This window comes from Corvus hawaiiensis, chromosome 30 (assembly GCF_020740725.1).
Source record: "Corvus hawaiiensis isolate bCorHaw1 chromosome 30, bCorHaw1.pri.cur, whole genome shotgun sequence".
Classification (NCBI taxonomy): domain Eukaryota; kingdom Metazoa; phylum Chordata; class Aves; order Passeriformes; family Corvidae; genus Corvus; species Corvus hawaiiensis.
Genome location: NC_063242.1, coordinates 7,815,767 through 7,826,577, shown reverse-complemented (window position 1 = coordinate 7,826,577; position 10,811 = coordinate 7,815,767). Strand labels below are relative to the sequence as shown.

Below are 10,811 nucleotides of genomic sequence, written 5' to 3'. Positions count from 1 at the left end.
GTTTAAATCTCTTCCCACTCGTCTTTTCTTTTTCAGCCAGAAAACCAACAGCACTGAGGTCCCAGTGATGAGGAATGACTCACCAGCAGGTGCTGAGTCACAATCACACCAAATACACTCTTACATCTTGATGGAGTATCAAATTCAATAGCTTTGCTTAGTCACTTGAGCTTGCCCTAATTCCTATGATTCACTCAATTTCAAAACTTTGATTTCTGATTTCTTGTTTTTGCTCACAATATATATTGAGTTGTATAACCCTTATACAACTCTTAAAGCAGAATTGTTGCAAGCCATCACTAATCTTTAGTCAGATCCCGGGCTTCAGACACAAGGTGTGTCACTTATCAAATCCAAGCGGCCAATACGCCACAGTGCACTTTGGATTAATTTGGAAGTGCTGATCTCCCACTCCTTGCACACCTACAGAGAATTCCAGCTGACATCGGAAGATACATGCATTAGGATTTCATCCTGCCCTGACTCATGCCAGCAACAACCTACCATCAGCTAAAAGTGTGACCTTTCTCTGGGAGGGCTCCTCAGCCTGACAAGGTAAGACACAAGAAGCGAGTGCTCAGCAGTTTATGCAGAGGGTGAGGTATTTGACCATGATTAAACAAGCCAGTGTTGGAGTGACAGATTTCCAATTCCTTAGTCATTTCAGTTTGTTACCTTTTGTCCTGTCTGAAGGTAGATAAAGTACTTTACCCAACTGTTTATCCGTTCATCCAACAACTTTTATAGGGAAGAAGCTTAGTTTGGCCTGAATTCAACTAAGGTAATAAATGTATTTCTCTCTGTAGAAATTGACAGCGATGTTTTATCTAATTGCTCCTAGCATTTCAGCCATAATCCAGAGAACTTCTCTAAAAGGTTTCAGGCTAGCATGGGGGGATGAAGGAAACTCATCATGGAGAGAGGGAAAGGCAGACACAGTGAATAGGCTTCTGATGATTACCACATTGCAGTACCTACAGGAGGCAATTATCACTACACTGTTATTTATTCTTCTGTCTTCAGGCACAGTTTTTGTACTTCCTCACTGTCCACTTCTGCAGCAGCTGCATTTAAAATTGTTGTGCTGAATTAGTGGTTAATAAGCCTATTAATGCTGAAGGTACTCAGCCAGTTATGTACATTTGGAAAAGTTCCCCTAATGAAAAGATACTGTGAGAAAGGCAGGGGTCATCTCTGGGGATGTCTGGGAATAAAACAGACCCCACAAAATCCCATAGAGTTCACAGAAATCCTACAATAAAGGTTATATATCTTTACCGTTGCAGAAGGAACTACAGCTTTGAAGCTTCTTTGGCCAGCTATTCTAACTTTAACAATAGTCAATAATAGTATGAAGAAAAAAAAAAAAGCCAAGTGAAAAAATAAATATTAAACCTTTTGTCATAACAAATGAAGTATAGGTCATATGTTCTCCATAGGTTGCAGGTTCCCAAGTCCTCCTCCAGGCATTTACTATGATACTACATTTTTTAAAGAAGCTCACCTTAGTTACAAGCTCTTTTCTCTAAAATGTTGTCCTTCTCCATTATATATCCTAATGTAAGTAAATTGAAGGCATATCTCCATCAGTCTAAAGGACTCTGCAAGAAGTGCCTTTTCTACAGGTACCTGAGATTCACAAAACTATCCTGACACTATTGCTCTAGACATCCAAGATCTACCCCTAAAACAGGAAGCAAAGACAGCCATGAAAAAATTAATTCTACCTCTGCCTTCCTACCTTCACCTAGGCTGAATTACTGAATGTCTGTATCAGTGTGAGCATGAAGCAGAATGCTTCAAGAGAAGAAATAAGAGATCCACCCCAAACCAAATCATATCTTGGTGTCTTAACACTCACCTGGTTCTGATGCAGGCAAGGGATAAGCTTGAATCCAGACCTCATACTATGGTGGAAGGAATGCTGTGGTGGGTATAGTAAAAGCAACCTTGGCACCTGTATGTCCTTTTAAAATTCCACTTTACTCAAAAAGTTGAAAAAGCTTAGTTCAAACATAACTATCTTGAAGCATTATACAGAAAGGAGTCAATTTTTGACATGCTGATTTTGTTTCTGCTGAGAACAATACTTCACCAGGAAAATACCAAGCAACTTTATCAAAAACTACCACCTCCTTTGTGTAGAAATACAAAACACAACCCTGCTAAAAAGATATGTACTTGTATTTCTAATTATCAATGCCAGAAGCCAATACCTCCCTTCTTTTCAGAGCTTTGACATGATAAATGTTGGAGAGCTGCTGCTGCTATCAAAACTGACCAGCAGGACCACAACTGGAGAGAAAAAGAGGCAGAAGATCAGGATAAAAGTAGTAAATACTTACAGGTATGGCATGCTTTTATATGCCTTATTTATTCAAACTGTATAAAGACACCTGCTAAAATCCTCAAATCCTGTTTTTAACAGGGCTGTGTGCTCATGCAGCTCAGTGACCTTGGTACACAGTAAAAGACAATACAGTTACTGAAGGCTGATTTCAATAACTGTCTGGAAAGGGTCCAAAGCAGCTTCTGCAGTTTCTGCATCAAAGACAACACAGAAAAAGGAAGGCAGAATGTAGCTGCTCTTAAATCTGGTGTAAGACTTGGGCAGTTTTCTGCAACAACTTCATTATAGCATATTTTCTATGGGCAGGTGTCCTGGTTCTGGCCAGGACAGGGTTAATTTTTTTCCAGTATCCAGGAGGGACATGGCCAGGATATGGAGATTATTCTGTACCACCTCACATCACTGCCTGGGCATAGGAAAAAGACTCTCTTCCAGGGAGAAGGGGCTCCTTCTGTGGCACAGGGAGCAGTCCAGTATTGTCTATTATTGGTTGTGTTTTCCATGTGAGTTGATTCTTTTCTTGCACCCTCCGTCATTAGTATTGTTGCTGTTACCATTTATTTTCTTATATCATTGCTGTTTCCAGTAAGCTGTTCTTATCTCAGCCAATGATCTTTGCCTTTGGGCTTCCAATTCTTCTCTCCATCCCAAAGCAGGGAAGGGGAGGGGAAAAGTGGGGGGAAAGAGCAGCAGTGTGGTTTTGGTGGGAGCACTAAATTGGGGAATACCATTCCTAAACCATGACAGGAGTGTCAGGCAACTACACCCCACCTTCTACTTAACAGGGCTCCACACTGAGGTTAGCAAAGAACTACCACATTTCTATTCTTGCATTAAACAGTGCAATGTTTGCTTAAGTACCAGTTTTTCTAATCAGTGGAAGAGTTTTACTTCAGAATTGTGGGGCTTTGTATTTGGTAGTTTAAATATAGTTATCCATTCAGCTACCAAAATATTTTATTCTACCACTGGACCCATCAAAACAAAGGAAAAAAAAAAAAAACAAAAAACAACCCACCCCAACCAACACTGGTAATCTATGCAGCAGCCAAGTGTACCATGATATTAGTTTATACACGGAAATGAGGATCATCTTATTCAGAATGCAAATCTCTTCAATCCTTAAGTGCTCCATCAGGAGTCTTGGACTGCACCTCTCTGCACACAATTTAAGCTGCTTTCTGCAGGATGCCAAATATATTCACAGAGACAGAGCATTACTAAAACAAATATCAAGGCACAAACAAAACCAGACTTTAACCAATGATTGAACAGAGCCAGTTCAGTCTCTTCAGTGATAGAAATGCTCTTGATGTCTTTTCAGATCTCGTTGGAAACTATTTAAACAATGGCCTTTTCATATCTTTGTTCACACAGATCTTTCTGTGAAATATTTACCCATGACCAAGTAGACTATATTGCTTATTCCTGATTGGTCAAGTGGTGCTTTTTGTGTTCACTGGATGTGCAATATTTGCAATGAGCTTGAGGTAAGGAAGTTTGTCAGCTCTAGAGAATAAAATCTGGAAAGATCAAGGTTCCCCAGTCCGTTAGCAGGGGGGAACGAAAATAAAAAAAAAATAAAAAAATAAAAAAACCCCACCATAGCTTTTTAAGATTTTGGTCCTGGCTCCAGAGCAAACTCCTTCAGGAAGATGTCTAAGTGCACCTTCAGGTCCCTTTAGTGACCAGCAAGACTTTAGAACAGGTCTGAGAGACGTGACAAATCAAAATTCATTATGATGCTGCAGTCAGACCCCTTATCAGATGTGTCCATCTGAGGAGAAAAGCCACCTACATGGTTACAAAAATAAGGACTAAAATTTAGTTCATTCCCTTAAAAACTGCCAGAATTACAGCACTCATCATTATTCCGGAGGGCTCTTTGTACTGCAGTTATTTAAAAAAGCAAACAAAACTGTTACAGACAAACAAACACTAACCAAAACAAACACCAAAAGTAAAACCCAGAAAACCGTGAATCGAAGAAAATAGCTTAAGGGGTAATTTGCATTCTGAATGAAAGCACAAGTTTAAATGCTGTAAAAATGAATCAACTTCTTTCTATATGACCCCTTAATGAGTTACCAAGTTTTGTCTTTTTGTCATCAAACAATTCCTTTTCGGGATTTCATGGGGCATGTGGAAGAAGACTTTTCTCAAGCAGAGACAGAATGATGTCTAACCATGTCAGCTGATTGGCAGAATTCTGACAGATGTCACATACATTTTAGCAGGTAGGAGATAGGGGGGAAACAAAAGTCAGGATGTTCTTGTTCAAGTAATTACTAAGAACATTGCAGCCAAAACTAACATTTTTTTTACCTGCCACAATTTATCACCTCCTCCCTCAAGTTTCCTGTCAAGAGAGACTCTGCTGCACACTTTGAAAATTTGCAGTTGGGTTTATTTTACTTACATGGGAAGTAAATGCCCCACTTAAAGGGATATCACAGAAAAATAGACAAGACTTCTCTACTCCCTTATTCTTGAAGTTGTATCTTGACTGTGTCCTATGTCCTTTCTCTTGGCCTGTTGATATGAGGCAGAGAAGAGTAATCTGTGAAGTAAGTAAGCATTACTGCAAAATTGAAGTCTTCTCGAAATAGTCATTGTAACTTCATTGCTGGTTAGACAAGTGTTTTATCAATTACAAGTCCACAGCTTCTTTTCTCCCCCACCTTTTCCAAATAATAATGAATACTAGCTAATTATAAATTGTTACGTCTTGCACAGAAACAAAGATAAAAAAATCTTAAATAAAAAGTTGTAAAGATTAATGTTGTAAAGACTAATTAAAGTTGTTACAGCTTAATGTGCTGTAAGCACAAACTACCCAAGGTGAGTATTTTCTTCATGATTTTATTCTGCAAGTATAAGATCACATATAACTTTCATCACATTTGCTAATGCATGCTCATCTTTCCCAACAAAAGTATTTTTGAGATCAGCATTTACTACAAAAACTCAAACATTACTACATCTTCCAACATGGAGTCCATTGTTTCACCTTCCAATAATATTAAAACAACATCCTGCCATCCTATAAAATATACCTATTATAAAATAAGGCAATATTGATCTTATTTTCTGCAGCAATGGTAAAATGTTACTTCTTTGATTCTGTGCTTGTTCCCTTTTATGCTCCAGATAACTCATTAAAACTTAACATGTTCTGTTCTCAGTATAAACCTAATAGTTCAACTTTTCTTATTTTCCTGCTTTCACCGTAGGTTAAAATATTACGCAGTTAAACTCCTAAATACACTCTAGGCACCACCTAACTCACTTTTATAACAGTGCCAATGAATCCAAGTGCAACCACACTACAAATTCAGAATCCTTCCAAGCCAGCACATAAGAAGGGTGTTTTTCCACAAACAGTTCTAGATAAGAGGCAAAGGATTCCAAAATTTGGATCTTCACCATCGTGAAATAACTTTTTTCCAGCATCAACTTAAAGGTCCTTAAATAACACCTAGAGAGCACTCCAGATTAATTTTTTTTTTTTTTCCAATAATTAAGATTGTCTGCTGAGGGGGAAAGAGAGAAAATCCAGGTACTCCAGGACTAAAAAAACCTAAACAAATAGAAAAAGCAAACAAAAAAAACCAACGACCAGCAAAAGTGAGTATCTTTTGTAATGGAAAAAGTCCCAGACAGATTGAAGCAGTACTCAAATACTTTTCGCAGTACTGAACACTCAACAAAAAACAAACAAATACAACCACAAGAAACCAAACCCACAGGGGAAAAAGAAAAATAAATAGCAACTCACTATTTTACATTCCTTCTAAAATTTTGATGTTATAGAGGCATAACACAGGCTTCATATTTCTGGCCCAACTGGAAACAAGAAATACAAGAAGGAATTTTGAATTAGGTAGTTTGCATGAAACCCCCAACACAGTTTAGTACATCTTAAAGAACAAGGTATTTATGTAAATATTGAAAATAAATCTGACAAAAAATGTTTATGGGCTAACTGCAGTTCTTCTATCACCCTAGAAGGATCCATTGCTGTTTATGTCACCACATTACTGCTCACAACACAAAAGAGCAGCAGCTTTTCCAGTCATCACCTAAAGCTGTGGTGGATACATTTTGTAAGTAAGCAGGACAAAATCTCATGTACAGCCAAGTATAGCACCCTGAAAGAAGAGGACAAATAATGACAATTCTCATGACAAGGAGACATCACTGGCAGGAAGAAATGTGCAATCATGTTACTTTCCAGCTGGTCTCTTCAGACCATGATGCTCCTGGATTTTCTCTTGTGTACAAGGTGACATTGAGTTCTCTGATCTAATTGCTCAACTTAAGTAAAAAAGCTGATGGAGTATTTCAGCTTTTCTGTTATCCAGCTTGTTACTGAAGCATTTCAATATGCCTCTATAACTGTATGTTATTTGTGCTATTCCTGTTTATTGTTTACCCCCCAGATGTAACTGTTACTCTGATAAAACTGTTCTGTAACTACAATAAATGGACCAGTTACAAAAACTCCTACCTTACAGTAGTCAGACAGGGGCAAAACACAGCATCTTACACAGATGTTGCTGTAAACACACCAGTAAAGCATGTAAAGAATCCATAAAACCACAGAATCATTACAGTTGGAAAAGACCTTTAGGTTCATCAAGTCCAACTGTTAGCCCAGCACTACCAAGTCCACCACTAAACTATGTCCCCAAGGACCATATCCAGATATTATTTAAATACTTCCAGGGAAAGTGATTTTACCACTTCCAATGCTTGATAAATATCCAATCCAAAACTACCCTGGAATAACTATATATTTGAGACCTCTTTATCTAAAGATATCTTTATAACATAACTTTCACCTTAAACTTTCACACTGGATTTTTACTTTTCTTCAGCACATCATCCATCAGTCAGTTATAGCAGGTAGCAAAAGTCTTTCATCTTATATGGACAAGGTAAGGCAGCAGCAGTCAGTAAATTTTGGGCAGAAGAAACTGATGTCAAAAACAAGCTTTCATTTTTTTCAAAGGAAAAACCTATGAACTACATTGTGTAAACAAAAACTAACAGAGTTTTCTCATGCCCACAACAGAAACAAAGTGCTGCAAAAGTTTCCAGAGACCATTTAGTCTGTCCTAAAGATGGATTATTTACATCTAGAGCAGTATGTAGAAAATGGCCTGTTCAACCCATTTACAGAAAGTAATTATTTCATGTAATTCAGTATATAATTATATGGTATGAATGATACTGAGAGGAAGGCAGGAAAGCCCAAGCAGAAATGGGGGCTTCAGAGGTAGACTATCAGGTGATATTTTAACTCTGGGACAAGGTGAATGTTTGTATGTCTGGAGGCTGAAGAGCTGATAGAGGTGACAGGTATTTTCCATTCAAAAACAGCCCCAATTTTTTTTTCTCCTCCAGTGCTGCTCCTCTGTTCTCTAACTTACATGTTGAAAAGACAGAACTTGCCTTTCTGAGGTGACTAAGAGATGCGGTTTGATACTTCTGGCACTCCAGCCCCCTCTTAAGTTTTATCTGGAGTGGGAGGAGCAGCTTGGGATGGTGATAAGAAAGACAAGCAGGAGTAGCAAATTAAGTATAGAAAACTAAATCTTCTGCTAAAATACCGAAGTCTATGCACAAAACTTTGTTCAAGGAAAAACAGAAAATCTACTTACTCTAGAAGGGCTCCAAATTCTTGTTTTTATTTTTCATTTACACGAAACAACCATAGAAGGCAATATTATTTGAAACTACACCGATCTGAAAGCTACAACTTTCACTTCGTGAAGCTTGTAGAGAAAGAGGCAGAAAGAAAGAGACAGAAGGAAATGGATTTTCCCTTGTCACAAGATTTTCTCTCATTTTCACCATCCCAGTCAAAAGCTCTACAGCCAGCCAAGCCACCTGGATTTAGATCAGCTCTAACACTGCTACATGCAACAATGCAAGAGACTTGGATTGTCACAAGAGCATAGAGATGCACATTAGGACACTGTAGCTTTCCTCACTAGCACATAGATATCATTGCAACAAAAACAGAAAGTGGGACTGGCTTTGGAGAAGAATAAAACCAGTGGAAATATTCCCACATAGACAGGGCTGCAGATGAACTTTTGTTAGCACCACCAAAGGGGCACTCTCACAGCTGCTAAAGAAAATGGATCTCTCCTCATTTCGTGCCGCAGAAGAAGCAGCTGTTGAAAGCCAGCCTATGCCAGTCCAACCCATCTGCTCAGCACTCCCTGCAGAAGCACACAGTGAAATACAGAGAGGAAAAGCAGGGGATCCACACAGGCCATCCTCTGCACAACAGAGGGTACGATAGAGACTTCTGTCTCTAGGGCACAAAGCAGGTCAGAAATCATTTTGGATCCTTTATTTATAACTATTGGCATACAGGTCATTATGTTCTTACAGCGATTTTGCTGTACACGCAACCCCAGACTAAAGGAAATTCTCAGCAAATAGCACTTATTGCATGAGGTCCAGACAGCATCTGAGCTCAGGAGAGAGCACAGGAAGAGAAGACAGGTTTTTCTGCCATCGTCTTCCCAAGATTATCTGTACCTCTCACCAGGATCAGCATGATCCTTCATCCATGCTAATTACTATTTGTGAAAATCCACACAGAGCTCTGGGTCCTGAGCAGCCTCTCCCCCAGCTCCTCCTTTAGGTTCTGCCACCATCCAGCATCTCTCCTGAGGTGTGTAGCAAACATCCATACGGAATGACCCCACTCTCAGGAGACTCTGAGGAGCCAGCTGGGTCCACAGGATGACAGTCCAACCTCCTCCCCAGAAAGCTGACATCGAGTACACTTCTCCAGTGAGACAAACCGAGATGGCTTTCCCTGGAGATGGTTCTGAAGACACCACCCCATGCTACACTGAATGACTTGTGTCACGCAAGGGGTCCAGAGGTTTAGTTTGCAGATGAATGCACTACTATAAAAGCATAATTAGGTCTCCCATATACACACAGAATCAACTCTTCCCATTGCCAAGTAGGGCAGTCCAATAGCTCCTAAACAGCAAACATGAGCTTCATGGAGCTGCCTTTCTTTTTCTCTAATGCCTCTCTCAGAAATGCCGGGATTTCTTCAAACTTTACTTCTAAAATGCACAAACTATTTTGTAAGTCAAAACCAATATATTTTTCCTCTCCCCACCCCCAATGAATTTAGCCTCTATCAGATAAAGAGGATTCTCTGAAAAGAGTCCTATCTTCCAGCCTGAGCAATTAATCATCTTAGTAACAGCAGACTAGAACAAGGCAAAGAATATGCTGCATAAAAGAAAATCCTATATTTTACCATTTCTCCCTTTGGAAAACAAAGAAAAATGCTGAAAAAACAAAACCCAAGCCAAACCAATGAACACTGAAACAATGCACCTTCAAAGGTTTTCCCAGCCAGCAAAATAGCAAAAGGTACTGAATGATTAATAAATGTACTCTGTGACCAGAAGGATGAACTGCTAAAGGCAAGTCACATTTTGTGCACCAATTTCTTAAAAAGCCATGTTAGGACATATTTTGGAGCCAATACACTTACAATAAAGATACAACTATTGCTTGAATTGATACAGAATACTAAATTATCAAGAACTCCAACCAGCAACTGAAAAAAACCTCCCACCCTTCAGTATTCCTGTTGTACCAGGCAAGCTCACTGAAATAAGCTGTTTGCTACAAGGTTTTCAGAGAAGACCATTGTCAGTACTTAATAGCTGATATGGACCATTGAGTAGGCAAAGCATCTACATTCTGCAGAGTGAAAACTGCTTACCTGGGACAGATCTATTACGCTGTGCAGCTTCACTGATAGGAATAAAATTAAAGACATGACAGTACCACTGAGGATATTAGTTCATAAGGGAATGAGGCTAAAAGATTACTGTAGTAACTGATAGACTGTTAAGGCCTGGAAAGCCTATTATTTTTCCCATTCCTGATTTCTTAGCATTGTCATTCCAGTGCTAATTACCTAATTAAAGGAGCTGTGTGATATTAACAGCATATCTACTTCTTGTGGTGAGCTGAGAAGACCGAAGATTAAAAACACATGGTCTCTTGCCATCTTTGGAACAATGACAGAGCAACATTTGCAAAAGAAATAGCACGCTCTTTGTTAAAAAAGTCCCTAAATTCTCCATGAACATCAAGTTCATAACCCGCTGACAAACAGAGCACCTGTGAATTCCCCCCAGCCTCAGAACACCAAGCAAATGGCACTTATAGTGAAAGACAAAGTGCAAGAAGAAGAGAAGAGGCAACACTTCACAGGGAAACAGGGAATTCCCCTGTAATTTCGGGTATCGCATACCACGATTCACAGCATCAGCACACAAGTGCAAGTTTTTAGTTAGCAACTTGCAAACAACAGTTAGGAAAGTCTTGGGGAGTATACAGTGTTCTCTGTTGGCAGCAGGGGACCAGGAATCCTGGAAGCAAGATCACTTCACAGACGTAA

The 10,811-nt window shown here is 39.2% G+C and overlaps 1 long non-coding RNA gene across 1 annotated transcript; it reads left to right on the top strand.

Annotated features, from left to right (window-relative positions):
* Positions 1-201: 201 nt before the first annotated feature.
* On the top strand, positions 202-6,831 carry LOC125318607. The gene is made up of 3 exons (XR_007200444.1): positions 202-555; positions 2,232-2,347; positions 6,359-6,831. It is a non-coding gene; the product is annotated as an uncharacterized LOC125318607 (long non-coding RNA).
* Positions 6,832-10,811: the final 3,980 nt, after the last annotated feature.